This window comes from Stegodyphus dumicola, chromosome 7, assembly GCF_044657685.1.
Source record: "Stegodyphus dumicola isolate Sdum_Otavi_A_Nest chromosome 7, ASM4465768v1".
NCBI classification, from domain to species: Eukaryota; Metazoa; Arthropoda; class Arachnida; order Araneae; family Eresidae; genus Stegodyphus; species Stegodyphus dumicola.
The window spans coordinates 52,265,595-52,291,551 of record NC_140774.1 but is presented as its reverse complement, the minus strand read 5'-3'; the positions used below and the strand labels follow the sequence as shown (position 1 = coordinate 52,291,551).

General features: G+C 32.6%; 1 long non-coding RNA gene across 2 annotated transcripts in view; it reads left to right on the top strand.

The window, feature by feature from the left end:
• Positions 1–2,873: 2,873 nt before the first annotated feature.
• LOC146996184 (uncharacterized) overlaps positions 2,874–25,957 on the top strand; it is an 81,158-nt gene continuing 58,074 nt past the window's right edge. Inside the window, exons 1-2 of one of the 2 annotated variants that reach the window (XR_015041869.1) lie at positions 2,874–3,155; positions 5,827–6,125. This is a non-coding gene — a long non-coding RNA (uncharacterized LOC146996184). Of the gene's footprint in view, positions 3,156–5,826; positions 6,126–25,957 lie in introns of those variants that run through there. The other variant, XR_015041868.1, reaches the window with a different exon arrangement.

The following is a 25,957-nucleotide window of genomic DNA, read 5'->3' as shown; positions in this document are numbered from 1 at the left end:
GACATTTCACATGCAATAGACAAATTTTACATGCATAATTGCTTGTGGTAATATTATAAGCAATTGTAATGCTTATATATGTATAATTTAATTTTTCATGTAGGAAAAATATGTTATTTACGCATAATTATTTTCAGGAAACTTAGAAACAAAGTATCTGTAGCATTTACAAATATACAGGGTGACTGCTAATTCATGGTACAGACTTTAAGGGCTTGTACAGGACACTGTAACAATCACATTTTATAAATTTATTTTAATTAATTTTTTTAATTTTAAATTAATTTACACTTGTAAACGAGGTTATGAGAAGAAAACACTTTCCCTGTCGTTTGTTCTTACCCGTGTTTGTGCTTTGACGCTTCACTTTTGACCGTACATTCCTATACGAAATGTGATTGCTACAGTGTCCTGTACCAGCCCTCAAAGTTTGTACCATGAATTAGCAGTCCCCCTGTATATTTTGAATTTTACATTCGAAAAGTATGTTCTGCTTACATAATTACTACTTAACACACAAATCATCCGTATCCTTTACATTCTTTGGTATTCCAATCGCCATGGTAATATTGCAGGCAAAATATATATAACCATTACAAGTGCAATTCCTACAAGGAAGAGCCTCTTACACCTCCAAGAATGCGCCTCTTACAGTTACTTTAAATAGTCCTTGGTATCACCAGTTGACATAAGTTTGTTTAGTAGTCTTAAATATTTTTTTTTATATAGCGTGAAATAATATCAGTTAGTATGGGATTAGGTGAATTTTTAAATACGACATAGATACTTTTTTCCCTCAACATTTTTGTTTCTCTCCTTGAATATTTCAAGCATTTCGTACGTCAGCAGATCAAGGAGAAGTATGCTGTAAACAGAAATCGTTTGATTATCTAACCTTATTCTAAAAAGATCGCGAGTTAAGAATTGCATATTAAATCGTTGTCTCGATAAAACAGAGCATAAAAAATGATCAAAATAGATGCAATTCAAAATAAAGAATTCCCTAATTAAACATGATTTTAAGAGATCTGAAATTAAAATTAATTTTTCATCTTATACATATAAGTAATGTTAATTTTGTGTGGTGTGAACATGTAATGTTGCGCGGCCCCAACCTGCACGCAACAATAGTGGTGACTGCTATGAACTGGAAAGTACACAAAGTCTTGAGAAGGGTTTAAATCCCTTTTTATTCAACTTTAGAAATTACAGATGCGTGCTCTTGACGCTCACAAACTACGCCGACCCGGCGGTAAAATAAAAATAAGAAACTAAAAATGAATAATAACAAGTTACTACCTACGAGGCTCTCTAAACGTAACTAACCTAACCGCGTTCTAAGATACCGCTGATATTTCAGCAAACTTCTGAATATTAAGTTGAAAGATTCAATTATCTGCCGAGGCAAGCACACAAGCCGAAACGCGTGGTTCTTCAATTCTACCTAGCCACCTCCACGCTCGTAAAGCAAGAAAGCACACTATCGAACTCGTTTCCCTTCTATTTAACTCAAATTACTTCCGCTGACAATTTGAATACTTTGCGCGTTCTACTAAAATTTACATACTCTGGCATTGGCAATTCCAGGGGAAAGTAAGGCTTGACAGGAAAGATAGTTTAAACTTAAAATAAATGTTAGTTAAAATAAATATAAACCCTACAAACATAATGGCGGAAATGGTTCGTAAAAATACAATGGCAGTCATGAGTGGCTATACACTTCTTTATCTTCAATAAAACATTCTTATATTAAAAATACGCGGATCGATTGACGCAAAAAGTTCGCTTATGTTTCAATGCGTGTTTTTTACGCATTGAAACGCATGTCACATGCGTTTTTTTTACGTATCTGGTAACAATATGTGAAATAAGAAACAGAAGCAGGAACTATGTTAGAAACTCAGATTACAATGGATGTTAGTGATGAATACTACTTTACTAATCCAGAAGTCAAACAACAAAAATCAGTGTTATATTTTCAAAATATTCGCAGGACTAGTTTCGATGGTTTTACCGAACCACCATCCTCAGCTGCAAAAACGCAAAAAGCAGCTGAGGATGGTGGTTTCGGTAAAACAATCGAAACTAGTCCTGCGAATATTTTGAAAATATAACGCTGATTTTTGTTGTTTGACTTCTGGATTAGTATTTATTCGGCGTGTTATTGTGTCTGAATACTACTTTATTTCTATTGGTTACTTGAGATTTTGGTTTACAAAATTCAACATTATTATTCGATAAAAGAACTTTTGCCGTTTTGTAGCATAAGCATTGCATGAGAATAGTGGTAAAGAGACTAATTTTGAAATCACGCACTAAATAAAGATTTATTCTAAGTATGTCGTTATTTTTTAGACAGAAAACGAAAATAACTAAATTAAAAAGGTAGTAACAAATTAAAGTTAGAACTATATTTTTTCCTACTCCTTATTTTACTATTATTTTCTATTCCTTGTTTACTTAAATGTTATCTCTTTATTTATTGTACTCTATTATTTAAAGTACAGCTTTCAGTCTTTTAGCAAATACGGTCAATTTTACTTCACACAGCCACAACAGAGTTTTTCACTTATTTCCTTTCTTTAAATTTTAAAATGCATTATTTTTGTTATTCCATTCTTGATATCTCTAACAATCCTTTATTATTTTATTTTGATATTATTTTTGTATAACTTATCTTTTTACTCATTATCTAGTCATCTCTCTTCTGCTATTTAAAAAAGACGATTTTTCTCTTGTTTTCCATCTCCAAATATCAACCGTCTGCCACGTTATCAGCTAAAATGACTAATACGACTGTTTCGCAATAACTGTGCACTATGTTATCAATGTTTACCCCTAATTCTTCAGAATCGTGTTTGAAAATCGCGAACATGAATAATAGCATGTAAAATATTCTAATCTTCTACATCTTCGTAAGATTTACAGATCTTATACACAGATTTTAGGTACCAGAATATAATTTTTATCTAGCTCTATTCGTATATTAATAGAAAACACTCTTAGAGAGGGTAAACAAAAGCTCTTACATCCTGTTCGATTAACCTCTCCAGAAGAATTTTGAAGCGACAAGATTCATTGCTCCTGCTTCGCATAGATGTTATAGATACAAATAACCACACCCACGAAAGTTTCAAAAATTTGCTTTTCGCCACGTAAGTAGAATTTTGTTTTCATATAATTCATAAAATTATTCATTGAATACGCCGAAGAAATAAAAAGGGTAATTATATATTGTATAGTGTTCCAACTACGGTTTCCTGACCTCAGTGATATTAAAACCCAGTTAATTTTTTTTGCCATTTTAATGTTTAACTGCTTTGAAATGCCCTAATAGACCCTGCATGATACTTTCTAGGTTCCTAACGGTAGTTCACAGTTTCAAAAAAATTATGGGGCATAGAACTCCACAAATAAACAGAAGTATTCTCTAGCTAATAATGTTTCCTGCTGCTTACTCTTAAGTTTTATCGTATTCGTTGGTGTAGAATTTATGTATTGTACAGCCTACATGTATCGTAGATCTGCTCAATAACATTGAGATTTCGAGTGTTAAAGAACCATGCAAGAGTTAGTTTAATTGATTAAGGCAAAGCAACTCGAGGGCTGGCTGCTTATGGGCAAGGATGTCTCAGTGGAGAAGCTTGTCTCGTTTACATGTTACACACGAGGAACTCCCATCCATCCAGCCCATTCACCAGGATTCGAACGTGGATGGAACCGCCCAATGTTCAGTTAAACGCTCTGCTGGTGGGTCAAGAGAGCCATGGGAAGACTCCAAATTTTGTTGTCGTTTCTCAAACCACGATTTGGCGCCTCTAGGCTTCTCGACCGCGAATTGTCCCGTTAGATAAGAGTTAAATTAGAGTACTGCTAAGTTTTCAAAACTTTGAAGTTACATTTTGAAAAGCTACTGCTTTTCAAAATGTAACTTCAAAGTTTAATTTAACTCTAATTTAACTTTACTGATATACACACTGAAAAATAAAAAAAATAAAAAAAAATTTAAAAAAAAATAAAAAGAAAAAAGGGGGTTTCAATTCTGTATCTCTCGTTCTACTGGGCCGATTGGCGAAGTTCAAATTGTATTTTTCATGTCTTGAAAGCGCGACTTAGGATATTTATTAAATTTATATATAGCATTGTTCTAGCATAAGTATTTTGACACAAAATCAGACTTTTCTGAAGTAACATATCAATTTTTTCCCACATTTCGATTCTACGACTCAAATTATGTCTAGATATTAAATTTTGTAAAATTTGGTGCGAAATTTAAGGAGAAATTAAAAAATTTATCTTCGCGCAATTTTTTCAGTTCAACCTATTTTCCTTTCCCTTCCATTGTGCAGGAGTGGAAAAAAATTCACTCGTTCCTACCTTTTTACATTGTGCATGGACGAAAAAAAAGTCACATCGTTCCTACTTCCAAATAATTTTAACAAAGTCCTAAACCACATTTGATACTATTATCGCTTTTAATAAATATGCCAAATTTCAAAACGCGCCAATATATGTGAATTAAAGTATATCTTCGGAAAATTTGAATAAAAAAGTGTAAATTTTACAGGTATGCTTAGAAATACATCTAGTTTAAGATTATGGTAAAACTTTTATAGATTATAACTAAAATCTTTTTTCAAAAAATTTATAAATATTATTTAAAAATACAAATTTTAAAAATAAATCATAAAAATGGGCAAATGTTATTTGGAATGAACCTAAATTTCGAAATGGGAAAAGAAGAATCAAATGCATTTAATTAAAAAAAGAGATATTTATAAATATATACCAAACTCAATTAACATTGAGGAGCTAAAATTTTGAGGGCTAATTTTTTAAAAATTACTCGTGCGATTTTTACAAAACTTTGCAATTTGGCGCAATTTGAGTCGTAGAATTGAAATGTGGAAAAAAATTAGCATGTCGTTTCAGAAAAAGTTCAATTTTGTGTCAAAATACCTATGTTAGAACAATGCCATATATAAATCTAATACATATCCTAAGTCACGTTTTCGAGACATGAAAAAAGCAAGTCGAATTTTGTCAAGTCAGCCCAGTAGAACGGGAGATATCGAACTGTCCACTTTTTTTTCGCAGTGTATATTGCTGTACGAAATGTTAATTTACATTGTTCATGAACTTAATACATTATTTTCACCTAACACTGCCAGCGGAAATTTCATTCGCAGTAAGAAAATATTGTCGAACACATGGGCGGTTAAAGCGGAGCCGGAAAAGGACTTTACAGCGTTTGGTGCAAAATGAGCATCTCATCTCTACAGTACCAATATTTCTTTTCTTCAAGCAAAAGAAAGAACTTTGAACAATGGAATTAAGATCATCACATTGTAACGAAATATCTTTATCGTCCCAACTGATCCGCTCGTGCTGAAAGTATTTCTTTCGAGTATATTCTTTGAATGTCAACAATGTCTGATTGCTGTTGCTGCCCTCTTTTCCGCTACCCACTATCAGATAATAGACGAGATACAGGAACAGGAAATGATAGTGAGTATAGCGCTTTAGTGTTTCAATTCATGGCAAGTTCCAGTAAATGTCAAAAAATGATAATTCTGTTTGGGAAACGAATTTTAGGACTAGCATTAAGATTAATATCTAAAATCAGAAATGCCGGGGCCCTACGGTCAGAAAGAAGGGGAAAATATAAATAAAATAACTGATAATCAAAATAACAATAATTAAATTAAAATTAAAATTCAATAAAATATAAAGATATAAATAAAAATATAATAAGTTCCTGATAAATAGTTAAATAAAATTAAATGTGTTAGTTAAATGCAGTCGTGGCTTTCTGTCTGTCTACAGGACATGATTGCCTTGCCACCCACCTGCGCCGCATAAGCATTTCAACCGATCCTATTTGCCCACTTTGTAATTCTGGAGAAGAAATGGACAGAGACCACCTCTGCTTCGATGTAGGGATCGTCGTGGTCTTGCAGAAGAGTCGAGATGCTGGGAGGCAAGAGCGCTCCTTAGACAATGACTTTGGTCTTTTTGTTGTAAGTTCTATTGTTTGTTCCTCTGTTTGTAAGATTTTAGTTCTTTGTAATTTTTTGACTAGATATTGGAAATAAAAAAAAGTTTAATAAAAGAAATAAAATATCGGACCTTGTCTTATTTGGGGCTCCGGCTGAACTTAAAATTTCACTTAAAAATTAAGAAAAGCTCGTTCACTCTTTTAAAGAATGAGAGAAACAAAAATCATTCTTTTTTCATCACACCAATGACATGCGAATTTTTTTCCAAATGGAAAACGGAAAAATGGAAAACGATTAGAGCGTTACCAATGAGAATAGAGAGAATGATAGAAACAATGAGAGTATGGAAAGAAATTTGAATGAAGAAGGTGTAGCTTCGGAAATAAAAAGAGAAGAATCCAACGATTTCTGACTGCGATGCCCTGCCGATATAATTCTAGCCTTCAAGCGGAATGAGACTGATTAAAGACATTTCCCACGAATTAACAACATGAGAACAATTCGATAACAACATGAGAACAATTCGATAACAACATGAGAACAACGGTAATGTCTGCACAAGTGACAATGCTTCTCCTCCGTATTTCGTTACATAGTTCAAGTCTGCAGGTGCTGCAGTGAGAGGTCACTAGCGTTCGACGTACATGGCTAAGGTAATTTTGTTTAGTAATTTCGGAACAAAACATTTTCACCGTTGTCATAAATCCATTGCACTGCCTGGAAGTAAGTCTTTGACATTTGACTGACGCTAATTGCAAACAAGAGTGCCTGTTTGAACTAATTAAAAACAAGAGTACCCATCAGCATTAAAATCCCAACAACTGGTATACAAAATAAATCAGGAAATAGTACAGCATAGATATTGAATACATATGAGCAACGTCAGTAGATAAAATAAGCTATTACTCTTCAGAGAAAAATTGTTTGTATTTTTAAAATACCGAATTTGGCACATACTTTGAACTATATTCCTTGCTACAGTTAACTTTGCTACCTTTTCCAAGTTAGAAATGTCTTTATTAGAGTGTTTCTAAACTTTTTGACTTTGCGTTATGTTACGCTACACAACTATATTTCTAAACATCGCATTTTACTAAATGGAGTCACTACGCGAAACGTAAGCTCTTTGCCTTCCACGCGCCCTCACACATAGCAAGTTTTCAGGGTACTGAGTTTTGTCAAAAGTACATAATGTTTAATTTATCTTTCATATTTAATTAAACTCTAACTGTTTAAAAATCTAGTCAGTATACTTCTTAAATCTTTGTTTTATTTTTTTAATTATATATCTAATTAATGTAAATTAAAATACATTTAATTTACAATGTATGCAATAGATCATTATAAATGTTTCCAACATTATTTATATTTGTAATTTATACAATATGTTTCTAATACCTAATATTATACACGGAGGCTCAGAATTCTCTTCATTTTTTAAACTTGTCTTTACAGAGTCCCATATGCGCAATGCATTATTTAAAAGATGAAAATTATCGATTTTATATAGTATGCACACACTTCAGAAATAGTTGGCTATTGTAGAAAGTTCATGAATGGCAAAAAATTCTGAAAATAATAAATGTTTTATATTTAAAGAAATACTCCGCAGATTGGAGAGTTCAATAGGAGTAAAAATACATTATGATTCTTTCTGCTATTTTTCTATTTTTCTAAACACTAAAATAGAGTATGTAGAAAAAACTCTTATAACAGCAGCCTCTGACTTGTGTGTTTGAGAATATAAATACGCATCGGTATTGAGACCACCGCTCTATAACAACTTGTTTCAGAAAAGCTCACAATTATCTGAAATACTATAATCATTTAGAGTTTTAATATATTGTCAAAATTTTCCTGCAAGTTACTGCATTTGGAGCAGGGATTGCACGTTATGTTGGTAGTCCTACCTGCTTCCTTTGCTGAAGCTGTGCAGTAATGAACGCTTGGGCATCTCGTCTGCTCAGTGCTCTCTAAGAACAGAAACCCAGTATAGGTTTTCCACATACTGGGGAGGCTAAAGACCTACTAAACAGATTGCAGACTTGATCTTGTTTTTACTTTTATATATAACTTTTATCCAATACATTTTTCTTTTTGTGTAATTCATTTTTGCACTTCACACTTCTTTGTGTAAATTATTGTATTGTGCATTCTATTGTATTATTATTGTATTTTTTGCAGTTTGGGGATCTCTGTATGGCATAAGGATATTTGTCTCCGTATTGCCAGCTGCATTAAAAGTAATAAAAAACCCTCATCTTTCAAGTTCATACTTACACCTGAGGCTACCATATGTAAACCGTTTCAAATCTTGAAAGTTATTTTTATATTATTACCACTGGCCAACAATACTGATGAACAGTGGCGCTCTTTATTTTAATTTTATTGTAAAAGTCTGCATAAATTTACACCACTACTTCTACAATCTTGTATTTTAAATTGACGGCTAGTGACCTTTGTCCTTGAAAAATCGGTCTTCACTACTAAATTGATCATTGATGGAACAATTCAGATTAATTTCATTTTAAAATCTATCTAAAGCCAGTAACTGTCAGTCTTAAGTTCTGTGGTCTGGTGACAATTATTAGTTTGGTGACCAACTGCTTCCATGGGCACCAGTGGCCTTCGATCAAATTTTATTTTAAATTGCCTAAAGTTAGTGCGCCATTTCACAGCAGTGAGCGTAAATCTGTGGATCACTGGCGGCCAATGACCTTTGACGGTCACGTTTCGCTTAGTTTTATTTTAATTATTATCTTATTTATGTAATTTTAAGTACATTGGTTTACTATATTATGTCATACAGATAACTGCTTTTCACACTCGCAGCATTATTGTAATCCATAAATAATGTTTCTAGAGCCCTATGTTGCGTACATAGAACAGAAACATTTCTTCCCCCGTGCTTCTAAACCCCCTTTAAAAACTTAAAAGTGAAATCATTTTAAACACAGTACAGTTTTTTTTTTTTTACTGTACCAATAAAGTAATTTCTTTCTTATTTGTATTATTAACGTTTGTCCGTTCCTGTAAGAAATTTCCAAAGGCCATAACCTTGAATGAGTTGTTCTTTTGCAGAATAAACCGTGCTAGTAAAGTTTTCCTGGCCAGAACGAGAAAAATAGTGGTAATTTACAGAAGGAGAGACGATTTGCAAACAATAGGTAGCAAATAACGTACATGATAAAATTACTGTGATAAAAATACCCCAGAGCTGAAAGAGGTTTACGCGTGAAATCAACTCGTTCCCCGTTACCCCTTCTTCATTCTCCATGACTGAAATAACTGTATCATGTGACATAGCAATGAGCAGTCCATGTTGCATCACCATATTTATGTAAGTGAGTGTGTTTGATAGAAAACGCCAAACAGCTTTTCGCATTTCGTAGGATTTACAGTCTTTCGTTTTTTTTTTAGGTTATTTTGGTCTGCAGTTCAGTTATCGCATTAACTGAGTCTTTTCCTTTTTGAAGCATTTTGTTACATACTTTTATATGCATTTAATTTATAACAGCTCAAATGAAAATTCTTATAAATATTTGCATTATCATAGTCCATTACTTTAGAATAGGCATTTCAGAGTCATTTTTCCTTCTGATTTGCTTCGTAGCCACGGTAAAGATAGATGCGGCAGACCGCTAATTGGTTATTTCCCACTTCATTTCCGTTCAGTGTGTTTCCATTTATGAAAAGCGCACGCATCAAGGCTGACTCGAACTAGAGTCTCATATTAAGCGGAGAAAATATGTGCTGTGCAGTGATTTTCAGAATTGGGCACTGTTACAATTGGGAAAAGATCGAAAAGGCATTGACGTGTCCATTTTAAATTAATATAGTAAGAAAGTTTGCAATGCCATGTATTACGACGCAGAATCTTCTTTCTTTAAAAAGAAGATTGAAGACGGTGTATTGTTTTAACAGTCTTGTTCTGGCAAAATGAAATCTGTAGCTAGGCTTATGCTTTACAAACTGACGAAAGAAAAAAAATGGAAAAATACAGAAGCAGTGCTTGACAAATATTGCCGCTAAGCTCAATATATCTATCATTTATCTTTGACGTGGTTTGCTCAGCAGCGGATTTTAAGTGTTGCCGTTTGGCAAAACATAAGTTACTTAATTTGTCTTTAAAACGTAACCACTCTGTTTTTCAGTAATAAACTAAGCGATTTAAAAGCAATAAATGCATTTTTATCAGCATAAAAAGTGATGTTATTTGTCAAACTTCTTTGTTCAGATTTGATAACTCAGTTATTTCTTAACAAGTTTGAAATTTCAAAGTAATGAATACACAATAATTTAAACCTCTATTTTACTTTTTTAATAATGCATTGATTCATTTAAATTAAAGTATGATTAATTTATTATTTATCCAATTGATCACTTTTATAAAGATTTGCTGCCTCATTGTCATTACTTTAAAGATGTTTCTAATACCATAAATTATCTAACGTACCAAATCTTTTACTTTTAAAATTTTTACGATATGTTTAATTTTTTTTTTTAAATTTTTAGAAATGTTTTAATGTAGCGGAATCTCTTACTATCGTTTTACAAGGAGAGGAAATGAGAAACAAAATCTGTGAATCCTTGAAAACGATTAATCTAAGAAATTGTTTTCACTGGAAATAAAATAATATATTGTAAATAAATAATATTTATTATTTCTAGTTTGAATAAACTATAATGACAAGCTATTTAAAAAAAAAAGGTTATATATTGTCTATTGTTCTTAGGTCAAATTTTGCCTCAAATAAAAAATGTGACTTTTGAAGACTGACCATGTTTTCATGTTCCCCGTTGCCTCTATTCTGTGCACTCAAAAACGCTTTTTTCCCCTAAAGCTTATTAAGTCTCACTGAAATTCGGCACTATCTTTAGTCAATTTTTATCTTCTTCCCCCATGTTACTTCAATACCCAACGAAAAATTACCTTTAAAACTCCCGAAAGTCAACATGAATAAACTAATTAACATTTAATGGAAATAAATTTGTTGTAACTTTAAACGAAATAACGTTTGGAAATGACACTGATAACGCAGACGCTGAAGATCATGTGCTCAAGCAATAGCTTGGAGAAGTACCTCAGGCCCATACACGCAGGTGTTTAAAGGCATTCTTGTGCAAGAGTTGTCCGCAAATGCTGCACTGCGAAGGTGGTTGGTTCACAAACGATTAAAGCAGCAGAATGAAAATTTGAGAAACGATAAATGGAAGAATAATTTTAATGTTATTTAATAATATGCAGCTTCATTCGGGGCCAAAAGTGGAGGGCAATATACGCGGGAAATGATTGTTGCGAGTCAAGTTCTACAATATTTCGAAATTTTTAAAACCCTTCCCCGAAGTATTAGATTGAAATCATAAGTCTTCATACTGCAATTTTCTTTTTTTTTTAATAGTTCTACTGTATCTTTTTAATAAAGTATGTATTTATAACATACTTAATTTACTAAATGTAAATTCATCGACTTGTGTAGCCACACATAACTGGCCATTATATAAAAGTGCTTAAGGAAGTTGTCTAATATTAATGTTCAATTGATATAGAGTTCTGATCAGGAAGTCCGGGCACCATGCCATTCTACTGCAATCAGTGCTTCTGAAAATTTTTCTTTTCCGTTAACTCCACTCTAATTACAACCACTGAAAGGTTAAGAAAGCGGAAAGTTCTGGCAGGTTTGCAGGATACACTTTTTTTTTATCAAGATCTGTAAATCTTCTGAACTGTTTAACTTAATCAATGTTTCACTTAATGATGTAAGCTCCTCAAAGTGCGTTCACCTCGTCGAGTTAAACCTGGCCGGGTATTTTTTGGCCAAGAAACAAAATGTCTTTTTAAACCAGGATGAGAAATTCATACGTGTGAATTAGAAGTTGCAATCTGAAAACTCCAATTATAGTCTTGCACCTGAAAGAAAAATTCTCAATTAAAACGTTTGAAAATGAAAAAGAATATAAAAAATATATAAATATGAATAACCCTCTAAATATTTGTTTCAATAAAATATAATATTTATTGCTGCATTACTGCTGCAAACTTGTGCTATTGAATAAAATTAAAACTCAAAAAGAATTTTGATTGCTTAAACTTCTTGCGTTTCTGCATTTCTTTTCTGAGCTTAAAATCACATAAATAAGAAATTATCAAAATGTTATAAAGTATATTATTTTACATATAGACGATTGCAATCCTACAGGTGACGGAGGACGGGAGCACCTGGCGTTTACCAGAGGTAAGCAGGTGGATGATCTTCGTCCTCCACTATCCAGCGCTTATTGAAGAATTTAAGAATTTAGGCAAGAATGGCCATGTATCTTATCTACAGCCAGGGCTAGGTGGCTGTACAATGGCTGTAGATTTAAGAGACATAGACGATTGCAATATACATTAGTACAAAATTTTATCATTAATATTCAGTTTTATTTTAAACACTTCCAGTACTTTGCCCTATTTTATAACGTTCTGGTAGCAATTGCATCAACAGGCGGGTTTCCCTGTGACAACTAAAAAGTTAATTTAGAAGTCAAAAATCAATGTTGATTTTTGTTGTTTGACTTCTAAATTAATATTTTTTTCGGCATGTTATTGTATCTTAACTATAAAGTTGTTATCAGACCTCTTAGGTAAAAATGCAACTCCCCCTAAAAACATGCTTTCTTAGAACCAGTTGGAAGCATACTCTCTGTAGAGATTTTTTAAAGTTTATAACAGTTATTTTAATTTTTCAACATGCTTTATTGTCTGTTCTTATTTCCCACCTACTATTCGCTATCAGAATATGTTTTCAGTATCGCGTTACATGTAAATGAGGTAGAAAGAGTATTTAAAGGAAGGTTTCTCTTACTTCAGCAAAAAAGCTTAGGCTTCCTTAGTGGCGCATGTTTGCCGCCAGGCTGCTTCGTTGTTTAAAGCTAACTACGCTCGGCCGTATCGTACGTGGTAGCTGATATTAGAGCCAGTTAATTTAATTAAGGGCCGACCACGTCAGACAGTTTTGTACAGCTTCGGCTCAGTTTCGTTTAGCATTAGATTAGTTTCTTATTTTCTTATCTTGAGTTGAAGCCCGAGTAGGCGTTTTTGTAAGCCCGAGAAAGGGCCCATCTGTATTCTTAGTTTGAGATGATAAAGGGTGAGTTTAATCCTTCACTGGACTTTTCATTCACAGACTTGAACTCAGCGATAAGTCGTAATCATCAACAAAGTAGTTAGAAACATTACAAGTCCAACATGTATGAGGACAAACTCAGGATATTAGATCGACATTTTCTCAGCTTTTTATCTCAGTTTCTCTTGCCAGTACTCAGGCCTGATTTCTTGAAATAAATCAGCCAGTCTATTCGGAAAATTTAAAACATTGAAAAAAAAATGAAAAATGAAAAAACAAACGATTCGGTGAAACATCTGTTAATACTTAAAATAAAGGTTCAAATGTTCATAAACTATGTGGAATGAGGAATACATTTCATCTTGTAATGCTGAAGTCACCAAAAAGTTCCTTCCTTCTATTTACCATAGACTGAATTCCGAGTCTTTCCTCTCGTTAAATTTTAAAGTGTCTCAGTTTTTATCTGGTCACGGTAAATTTGCAAGTTATCTGTTTCGTTTTAATCTACGATCAAACAATTTATGTGAATGTTCAAAAAGAGTTCCTCAGGATGTGGAACATTTGATTTTCTCGTGCCCTATATTTGATGGCCCTAGATTATGCTTACAGAACGATTTGAAAATGTTCGGAGTGACTTGGCCAGTGAACTTATCTGTTTTCGTGAAGTCCAGACTGCCGTTCTCTGCTTTTGTTCGCTTTATTTATGCATGTAATTTTTAATGTTTATTTATACATGTAACCTTTAATGTTCTAGTTAACTTAATTCTGTAAGCCCCGTGTTGTACATATGTGGTGTACGGGGAATCTGTATGTTCTCAAAGGAAAAAAAAAAAAAAAAAAAAAAAATTCATAAAAATTATCAGTTTGGTAAGGTGTTGCAATTTTTGTAAATATTTTTATTTTTATGTACATATTTTAGTTTCATTGTTTTTTTAAAATTGTTATTGTTTTTTAACATTGTTTAAATCACACATTTTCTTAATGCGTTTTTCTATGCTTATTTTATCATTTATTGCGCATTTAATTTGGTCTGTGGCTACTTGTCACGCTTGCATGTGCAATTAATGTACGATTTTGCAGAACTTTTAATTTTGAGCCAGTTGACGTTGAAATTATAAGAAACTAGATTATATGGGTAGAAGCATAACGTGAAGTTTTTCTCGATTAAAAATATTCCATGGGTGAATTAAATAATAGCACTGGAGCGACAGTAATCAGATAAGTTAGCGAAGATCCTATAACATCAAAGAAGCAATTAAACCCTGTGCAAATAAAATCTGAAAAAAAGGCTCAAATGGAAGACCTTGATTCGAAGCTATGAAGAGTTAATGGAATAAACGAACAACGACTCCAGTTGGCAAGAAATGACAGCGAAGACCAAATCTTCAATCTGACAGCGAAAAGGTACTGGTGTTCTGCTGGATTTATTTTCATCTGCGAGATGTGCTGTAATGCAGACAGGACGCCGAAGATGGAAAGCGTTTTAGATGGTAACTCTTATCAATAAGAGCTTAAGTCCTTAGTATTCTGTCAGGATTTCACACTAGCTGTACTGGAAAACAGTTTGGTATATAGGTTTCACAGTAGCTGTACAGGAAAACCATTTTGCTAAGGGACATTTCGTAAAAAGAGTTTTACTCAGGAATAGAGTCAGTGTAGGCGTGGAAAATGTACAAACTCTTAGACGTTTGTATGCCAACTTAAAAGCCCTCTACTACGAACTCGAGGTAGATTACACTACCACTATGTAAAAGTATCATTTTGAGGGGAATGCTTTGGAGTTTCGCTTATTTAAGATAACTGAAGGTAATATGAATAGTCATGGAAACCGGAACGTGGCCGGAAACTTATGCCATTCCATACCAATAACTTTTAACCGTCGCAAGATGGATTACTCTTCTAGTACTTGATTGATTCTTATTTGAGAGTACCTGTTCGTATTCGCTTATACTAAGAATTTAATCTCATTTCTGTTGTATTCAAAGGACTGTATAAGATTTTCTACATGAAAAGGACTCAGACGACTGCTTGACATCTAAGGTTGGACGACAAGTAGAAAGATTTGATAGAATAATATTAAATTTACTTTTCGAATCTAAGGTCTCTTACTTTTGGAATGTAAGGTCAGCAAGAATAAGACCAAAAAATGCCTTAATTTCTGTTAGTGTACAGGCATGGAACTCGTGAAAGCACAGAAGTTTTGTTATCATAAATGAAGAATGTTATTAAAATGTATAGCTTAAATAGTTTTTTTAATGACTCAGTTTGTTATGCTGATGAACAACGATTTTGAAGTATTTAAGATAAATGAGACATCTTAGGTCTCGTAGATTGACATAAATTTCCTTCTAGGTTTCTGATTTTTATTTATAACTGATCAACTATTATTTGATAAGTGAAACTCAAATGTCAATCAGAAATTTAATAAAAGAAAAATGAAGACTAGTTGGAGGAGAGATGATGTATTACGTTCTCGTGCTGAAGTTTTATGAATAAAAGAAGAAGGAAGCGAAGGTAGCTAATTTTCAGGTGTGCTCTTAATAACATTTTCAGTTTAATCAAAACAAAGGTTAAGTGAAGAAAGTGATTGGTCCATGGCCATTATGCATCAGAGAGTAAGGAAACCAATACCCTTGTCCCAAATCGGGAGGGCCATGACCACATCAAGGCCAGCTTCTCCATTTATAACTTTAAGTAATATTAATAAGAATGACCTAACTAACCTTAACCGATTTTGTTTGAAGTGTTGGCTGACGTGTCAACCGAGGCAAAGCTATTCATAAAGATTTTAAGATGTTGTCTGTGATGAGCACTACGATGTATAATTATTTCAATGGAGTTTGTGAATTTGTATTTTTTTATGAGGCGTTCAGAAATATTAAAACGTTTTTGGAAAATTCCCTTTGTAAATCTTAAAAGGAGTGTTATAAATTTTTGCGGATAAGTTTTAATATATTGTTGCGAAATTGTCAAGATTCACAGAAAGAAAATGAGGAATATACTTCAGGAAATGCCTGCATTACTTACTTTTTTATACAGACATACATGTGTACACACAAATATGTGTATTTTTATTAATTACATTACGCCCAGAAACTATTGAAACCTATATAAAGAAAATATAGTCAGAAATTTAATATTTAGTATAAAGAAGCTACAGACAGAAATTTAATATTACGCCCAAAGCAGCGTTTTTTTTTTTTTTTTTTTTTTTTTTTTTTTTTGTTTTGTTTTGTTACCTTTATTTATTAAATGTCATGTTCTTCGAACTTGAACCATAAAAATTCAATTCAACAGCAATATCACAAAATAATTTTAAAAGAGCATATCTTTAGAATTTCCGATACACAGTCTCGCGCGCTGGAGATAAAAATCTTTCTCTCGTACAGTGTTGCCATTGCTCGTTTTGAAATCGTCGAGTTTATTAATAAAAAATTCGTTAAAGTTTTACAAAATATGAAATAGATAATACAACAAATTTCAAATTTGGGCTACCAGATGCTCATATTCGAGTGAAGCACTACGGTATTCAGAATTGGATGTCTCTAGGTACCGTTGTTTTTTCATAGTAAGAGAAATATACTTACCTTCATGTATATTCTTCATTATTTAATTTATTTAAATGTAATGCAAGGCTCTAATATTTGGTGGCAACAGTTTGAAGAGTGAAACGCCGTTTGTAGTGAACCAACGCAAAATGCCAAAACGAAATTAATAGCCCTTCTGGGTCTGGGCAAATGACTCCAAATTAAAATTTGGATTAATAAAACAGAAAAGAATGCTCAGAGTAATATATAGACTGTAAATGAAATGCCAGTCAAAAGTGAAAATTGTGCTTGGTTGAAACAGAAAGTTTTTAATTAAAAAAAAAAAAAAAATTCTTCGCTAGCAAGCTCCAAACGAAGCTAAATTTTATATTCTCAACTATTTCTTAAAATTTCTACAGCTCAGTTTTATCGATTTCATTCTAGCAATCGGCGTACCTTATGTTATAAGCTTTGAAGTGTTTGTTTTGTCGAAAATCTAGTCGTTTTATCTTTTGTTTTCTTTGATATAGATAAACCCACTATCGACGAAATCATTTCGCAATTACCCTTTCGTTTACTCTGGATTTATTCAAATAACTATTTTTTATGTCATAAACCCCGCACACAAAATTAACATTATTTTGAGTCTAGCATGGCCAAAGACTGCTAATGAAGAAAATTTTTAAAAAATAAATAAAAAAAAAATAATTATTACCCTCAGGTTTTACTTTTGATACGTATAATTTATATTCTATACATTTTGAGCATATTTATTTCTCTCATTTTTGTTTAGATTCTTATCTGTATTTTCTTCATTTTTGTAGATTTTAGTAGCCTCTGTGAATAATGCAATTAATACATCAAGATTATTTTTTTGCTTTGCTGTTTCTAGCATAATTTTTGAAAATTATTTTTACCATTATATCCGTAACACTACAATATATTAATAAGACATTAATTTTGAATTGCTGCATTTAACTTGACAAAATGAGCCTTCCAAAACTTATATGAATAAAGAAAGAAGATGCTGTTGAAAAAACCAAAGAATGTTTTTGATTCTACTAGAGTTTTGCGCATGAATGAAAATTCACAACTATTGGAAGAAAAAAAGAAACTTTCCAATCTGAAAACTTTAGATTATAATTTACACAGTCGATATCGAAAAGGAAAGAATTTTTAATCAACAATTTAATTTCTAAGATCATATTACCAACACGGCTCTATCTGACCAATCCAGACATTTTTAATATCTGGAAGCAAGAACTGTTGTTTTTGTTATGCAAAGAAATTTCGTTGTTTAAAAAAGGGATGTGATGGTCGAATGACTAAAGGCATTGAACACTAAGTAACTTATTCCGGCAAAAGAGCTGATCACATCGAGTTTTCGTAATTCAACTTATTTGGAATTCTAATATGAAAGGAGCTTCTCTTAAAAATCTTTGACGGAAATGCCTCTTCTTCGGAAGTTACTGTTCCCATCATTTTCCCTTGCATAAATCAACAAACGCAGCTCTTGTCGGTATAGTAGTTAGCAATGCTAGCTGCCATAAGAATGGGCCCAGGCTCGAATCCCCCAAAAAGCTTAGATATTTATAAGCGTATAGTGTCTTTGCGGTCAGGGCACTCTAAACATTCCCGAGAGCCGAGAGTCCCGAGAGTCTACTGGCTTGGTAGGGAAGAGATGTGAAACACGATTGGGCTATCGCCTAAGTTTATCGCCCTAATTTCTCCTTCAAAACTAGGACGGAACCGTGTACAGTCGTACTAACACCTTTAAGGTGTCCCAGGTTCATGCTACAGCGCTTGACGTAATCTTACTCTCGCAACTACGATAAAATTCGTGGAATCGTACTAATATTTTTATCGGGCAAGTGAGATAAGCCGCAACGACAACAAATCAACCAACAACCAAAATAGGATGTGTTTTTAGAACTAATTAAATACTAAGAATAATACAACAGTTACATTAAAAATTTGAAAATACGTCAAATTCACCAGAAAAATTTTGATATTCATAAAGTTTAAGACTTATGTTTTATGTCGTTCTTATGTTCCGCTTAAGGTTTTATGTCTTTAGTTAATCTGATGCAATAGTTGTAGAGTTATCAACAATTTAAAAGTTATTTAAGTGGTACTAAGCCTAACGAACTCGCCGTTTGTTTACATTTGAAACTATTAGCAGAATAGTGAATTAAGTCTTCTCTACCAACTTCAGTGTCTTTTTGCCGGGTGAGACCAAAAGTAGATTTTCAGTTTTGTGCACCGAAAAATCTGTTTTCCTTTCCTTTGGCCGATTTGCTTGTTTTTGCGTAGAAACTCTAATTTTAATTGTAAAAATTGTTTTTTACAATTTTTTTACAATTAAAATTAGAGTTGATTTTGAACTATATTTGGCGTTTTATTTTTTACTATATTTTTCTAGATATGCTTTGAAAATTTGTGTATTTACCTTGCCGCGAAGTGAGAACTCAACTGATCGAATGGGAAATATATCACTAATGAAATTCGAGGATATAAGTTTAAATGAAGTGTAGTAAAAAATGTGCAAAATTTTATAGGCCGTACGAGGAAGTCATGTGGTGTACATAATCAGACACTTTTAACGAACCATTTGTTGAACATCAATAAAATTAATATTTTCAATTAAAACCTTTTACGGTTATTCACAGTAGGATTCGAAAGCTTCGAGTGACAAAAAATGCGCCTAGATTCGAGTTTTTGTATTTTCAGATATGTTTCAAAATTTGTGGGAATAGAGGATTCGTATATCTTATCCCTAATCACTAATAAAAACGTTTATCGCAGCAATTCTTAAACAGCTAACATGGAATGGAATTTAGTACGTTTCGTCACCTCGTGATTAAATGAAAAGAATAATGGCTAAAGGCGCTGAGTTTCATATTTTGTGTTAACGAACTGCGTATTCTTTTTGTGTACAGTTTTCGAAACGTGATAAGAAATCATGAAACACCACTCCTGCGCCACAACTGTATCAACATTTCATAACAATTTCTCGTACACATTTCCGTTATTAGTAAGAAATTCCTAATCCGTGCGTCTTCTGTGAACACAAGGTTACTGAGCTACGCAATGAGACTTTATACGCATATATATCTTATCTTACTTAAGTGCTAAGCTAAGACTCCTCAAGTTTAGCATGCTTAGCAAATACATTACAGGACATTCACTTTATTCAAGTTGGTAGTCGATATTTGTACTACCCCATTAGGAGAACTTGAGCGTTCGTTCGCCTACAAGCGCTGTCTTACTCAAATGTAAAGAAAAGCTAGATCGTTAAACATTTAATATTTTTTATTTATATTGTTTAATTTTTTTGCTAATGTTGTTTAATGTAGCATTAAGCAGTTATTACAATGAATTCTTTCATTTTGACACTTCTGAAAGTGACCAGTAATTCATCTTTCTGAGATGTCCGTCTCAGAAGACCAAAATCCTTTCGAATAGCGGATGATCGTCTTTAAGAGAGTTTCTGTATTTGAATGTTATAAAGAAATATTAAGTGAAGCTTCCCAAGCCGGGTACGACTGAAAGTGACCAGGATTTATGAGTTAAAATCAGAAATCCTTTAGTCATGTTTTCCAGTGTGAATTAGCTTCAGAAAGTCTAAAATCGTCTCGAGCCATTAATATTCATCTCAGATAGCTTCACTGCATAATACAAGTAATGTGTGAAAAGGATACCTAAATCTTTCTCTAGTGGTGTCAGATATTCCGGTATCGGCCCGGTTTGTATGCATACATATCCGAGCTTCCAGACGGTGCTACGTATGCCAGCGATTCTCCGCGGATCCCTTTTATTGTGACAATCAAAGGTCAGCGAGTGATTTTTCGAGCTAGAATTCGATTTTGTATTTATCTCATCAGGAACGACTTAATTGCCGAGAAATTCATGAAATCAAAACCTCGACATCTTCAGAACAGGACTGAAAATTATACGAGAATGTAAATGCAGTAGTTCAGGGAAACTTGATTTCAAGCCGAACAGCTTTCTTGAATTTCGATTGTGAAAGAGGAATCTAAAAGAAAAAGGCTAAGCAAATAAATTCTTCACTTCTGCGCAGTATATTTAAGCCTCGGTTACATATGAAGCAACTATTAAGTCGTTTGGATGTCGAACCAGATTTAACCATACACGAGTCAAATATTAATACTGCGCATTTAATACCCTCCTTCCCTTCAGGAACAAATTTAAATATCATTACATTCTAAGAATTCATCAAGATTCTATTAAATCTCTAAGCCAGAAGAAAAAAGAAGATTCTTTTTTCTTCTGGCTTAGAGAAGTTTTACAAATGATCGATTCTTAAACAGCTCAACGAGAAAGAGATATATCGACACATATCGTAAAATATGAATAAAGTATAAAATCTCTAACAGAGAAAACCTAAAATTACGTTCAAGTAATAAACTCAACTGCACATCAGTCGAAGCAGATTCTCAACTGGCAGATCTTCTTCTTATTATACCGATACGAAAAAGGGGATAACACTACGAAAACGTTCAGAAAAATTGTCCTGAAACTTCCAAAACATGTTTTCTGGAAACTTCAAAATATTACTATACTGCCAGCAGAATACAAAATTTATTCCGTAAATTTGGTAAAAGAGCAGCTCCAATTCTCCTACGGCTATTTTCTCGATTCCTGTATCAGTTGGCACAGTATTAAAAGTTCTGCGGAGTAATAAAAGAATGTAGAATAAGTGGCCATAAATTTAAAATTGAAAGCATAACGCAATACGCATCCCAATAAATAAACATATAACTGCTATAAAATATACTAAATAGCTAAGCAAATAAAAATATATGAATATATGATATTCATATATTCATATATTATATTCATATATCCGTAAAATATATGAATATATTAAGTAAAAAATAAATTAATATACAAACAAACATCACTAATACTTGCATAAAAATTTGCAATATATTTTATTTTTGTTAAGAAATGTCACATATTCAGTTTTTTTTTTTTTTTTTTTTTTTTTTTTTTTTAAATTTTTAAGGCAAGTAATGTTGAGAATCTGTGGGATGAACATATAATAATTTTGCATAGAAGACGCAGCTCGATTTATCCCAAAACCAAGAAGTTGCTTCAGATTTAAAAATATTCTCAAAAAAGCTTCTTTTGCTGATTGGCGTGATACCAGAGATATGTTTGTTAATTGTATTTTATATCGTGCAACTTTTATATTCTCTTTCTAACTACCGTAATTATAGTACATTTTTTTTTCGTAACCCGAACAAATATGTTCTAATAAATGAACTTAAGTTAACAAATCAAGATTTGGTAAACTATAAGAAGAATTTTTATTGATTTTGTGGAATAAACTAAGGAAACCTTATAATGAAATTGTGATAGTGTCATGCACTCAGGATTTTAGATCTCGAAATGTGTATTTTCAAACTTTCAGAAATTTAATTATAAATAGTTTTATTACATGATTATAAGATGTGATGTAGATTATAAGATTTTTTTTCTTTCTCTAGACGCATGTTTTAAGAATTTAATTTAACTGGAGGTTTAGGAAAGGTTTACAGAATGCTAAATCATGTATAAAGAGAATTGCATAATCCATGCTCAGTCAAAATTGTAAATAAAATTACAAGAAGTCTATGAAAAAATAGAATTGTATATAAATTAAAATATTTCAAACCAGACTTCGAGAATTCTATTCCTTAGATACAGAAAGTGAGGAATAACCTATTTTGTTAAACTTTACTAAATTAGACACATTTTAAAAAAAAAATAATTACTCTTGCCAAATAGAAGCATTAAGTATGAGAAATCATCTCTGTCCCATTTCTTTTCGGTATTTACGTTCAATATTTCAAGACCAAATTTTTTATGGATGCTACCAATTTTTTTTTTCGTTTGGTGTTCGCTGTACTGATGAATCATACCTTCCCATTTTCTGATTGTGGAGAAGCTGTTTCAACAAATTATCAATTATGATCAGTGTTCTAGTCATTCAGGTCACTTCTGAGTCTCTAATTTGTGCATTCTGTGAAATTCTTATGAAATGAAATAAGTTTAACTTCCACCCTATTTTAATATATATATATGTATCAGCTTTTGTCCGGAATAAATAGATTGGTGAAGAATCATAGATGCAGTCGTAGGTTAAATTATCAGACGATAAGTTTAAAAAACAGGATCCATTTATTATTGGTCAGGAGAAATAGCAGTTACAAAAAATAATATTTCCGGAGTAAATAAAAAAGAATTACTAATAACTTTTTGTATGAAGTTTACTGCATCGTTACATTAAAGAAAAGACCCCCTATATTCCTTTGCAAGTCCTTTTATAGCCTCTGGAAAGGCGGAGCTTCCAAGAAATGACGTCAGCCTCGTCAGCCATTCCAGTTCGCTTTAAATATCTCTAGAACATTCTATAACTGTACGCGTAGAAAAGGTGGGAAAAACAACTTGACTACGGGGCTGTGGATTTAATTCCACGTACTTTCAAATAAGAGACCGTCGTTATTAAAAATGAAAAGAACATACAGTTAGAATTTTAACTAATTCCATAGCCATTTTTGACTATGGAATTTTATTATTACAAAATATTATATATATATATATATATATATAGTATTTTATCTATTTGTCTTACTTCGTCTGATAAAACTTGACGAAACAGCAAAGCAACGATTTTCTTCTGCTGACATGTTCCCTTAAACATGTTATGCTTATTCATCGCAAAATGTTTTTAATCGAACTTACTTGTCAGGAGTTGCTCTTGACATAAGATGTTTTGCCTACTATTGTCAAAGTCTTCGGAAAATTTTCCTATCATTCTAAATAACGTTATGCTCTTAAAAACAGTTCAAATAATTTTACTGTCCTTACTTTCGTATTACTTTTAGTTATTTCACATTACTTTAGTTAAAAAAAGTGCTCCAAACCTCTACAGATTCAACTTTAAAAAGAAGCAGCAAAGCGGTAAGACTGGTAGTTCAATCAACGTTCAGATCCTGTCGGATTGGAATTTTTGAGGTTTTCTCTATTTGAAATGCGAATATAATCCAGCTGTTTTTAAAAAATCCTTCACGAAGGCATTTCCCCCTTAAACCAGTGGTTCTCAACCTTATCTTTCCATGCACTACTTTTACAATTGCCAGACGATCAATTCCCCCTCCTTTCCAAAACTCAAAAAATACATATGCATTTAATAAGATTATTTTTTAATATTTTTCGTAAATAAAGAAAAAATATAGAGAATATGGATAAATACCAAAACTTAAATAAATATAGTTTTTATTTTCATAAACTAAAACTAAAACGGGTAAATAAAAGGCTGACAGCAATCCCCCCAGGGGGGATTCATGGTTTAGATAAATAGCCATAATTAGTTGCTTTACCGTACGCTTTTCTGAATTATGAAGAACTTTAAAATGCAAATTTTAGGTACATATTTTTGTGAGAAATTTTGGTTTCATTTTATATGAACTGAAAACAAATAATATTCTTATGAAATGCCCAGCCGCGGTGCGATAGCTTCCCTGCAAAGCAGTTTGCCAGAAAATGACAAGGAGAGGCAGGATTGCCAGATTTGTCACGAAATCGCCCGTTTGGCGACAAAATTGGCGATATGCCATAAACGGAGCGAGAACGAATTCTTACCGCTTTACCCCAGAAACCCTGTTTGCACGCAGGGTTAACGGTGTATCGACGAGTGTAGCTTGAGTTTTATCGGGAAGAGTGTTTTGAGTGCGTCGAGCTCCGAGAGCTATCAACCGAGTCGAAAGCTGTACTTTAGTGCTTTGCCGAGAAGCTGTCTTTACCGTTATAGCCTGATAGCCTGAAGAGTGTGTTGCTGATTATTTGAGCGTGTTGTTGCTGATTGTTTGAACGTGTTTATCGTAGTTTTTCGAATGCTGTAAACGTGTTTTTGGAACTCTTCTGTGTAATACTGACGAATAAATTGTGTTTTGATTTTTCATCAAGTGTTGTCATCAATCACTCCAAATCCACGAACTCGTAGAAAGCACCAATATAAAATTTGATTATCTATTGCAGCAAAATGCAGAATATTGCACAAAAAATTATCTCAGTCAGAATAATACTAACTATACAATTGTATGTAATGTGAAAATAAAACTATTGTAATTTATAGGTCAGTTATTGCTTGCTATGGTAGTTCTAGGTTGAAAAACGCGGTAATTCTAGTGTTAATCTACAATAGTTTAAAATTTCACATTAAAGAACTTCTTTTAAAAAGGGAGATATAAATAATTTTCTCAAGTCTAATAACTGTTAATATTTTAGTCATTTCTTTTAACTTTTGTACCAAGGATGTAATCTAATAAACTTCTTCAGCTGGTAAATTAGACCGCTTGATGTTTTTCGCACTCTTTCAAAATCTGCCACCATTAATAATAATTTTAATTCTAATTTCAAAAATATTCCTTGCTAAAAATATTTAAAATCTTTGTTTCATTGTCGTTTTATTGATTTTCTCAGTAACTGTATAAGGTATTTATCCCGCCTTCTTGGCATGCCTTCGTAGGGTGGTGGTCTGCACGCTGGACACGTATTCCAGAGGTCCGTGGTTAGATTCCCGGAGAAGGCCTTGCTAATTTTTCATTCTTCTTGTTTTAAAAAGAAATACCTAATATCTCTGCAGTGGAGCCCGAACTAATAGGATGATGGATGATGATTCTCCACACCCAGGATTCGGCGTTTGAGTCCCCTAAAACCCCAGTCTCCCTTTAAAAAGGGGGAGTATATAAGGTATTTCTCCCGCCTTCTTGGCATGCCTTCGTAGTGTGGTGATCTGCACGCCCATTTTTCAAGTCTCCTGCTTTCCCCCCCCCCGAAAAAAAACTAATGTCTCTACAACTGGCCTCATGTATGCTGCTTATTGTATTATTAATTCTTCTTTTTTATTTCACTTATTTAACTCATAAGATTTCCAAAAATCGGGATAGAATTATTTGCTGTTTAAAAAAGACAGTATGCGACATTCTGCATGTGACGTTGCCAGGAAATACATCAATAAAACTAAACTAAAGCAATAGAGTTTAGTCTTTGATCTGCTATAGATCAGCCTGTATTTGGAAATGTTTTTTTCATGTTGTAAGGCAATACTTTCGCTAAAGTCATTTAAAAACTCATCAAAATAAATAAAAAATAACTGCTTAAATTTTTATTTAATATCTAAAGAACATTTCTGAGAGTTATATATATAAGCATAAAATAAAGTTGACTATTTTCAAGCTTGAGATTGGATAAGGATATCTGTGAGAACGAAAATGGTGGAAGTTTTTTTCTTGTAATGAGAAGGCACTCTGCA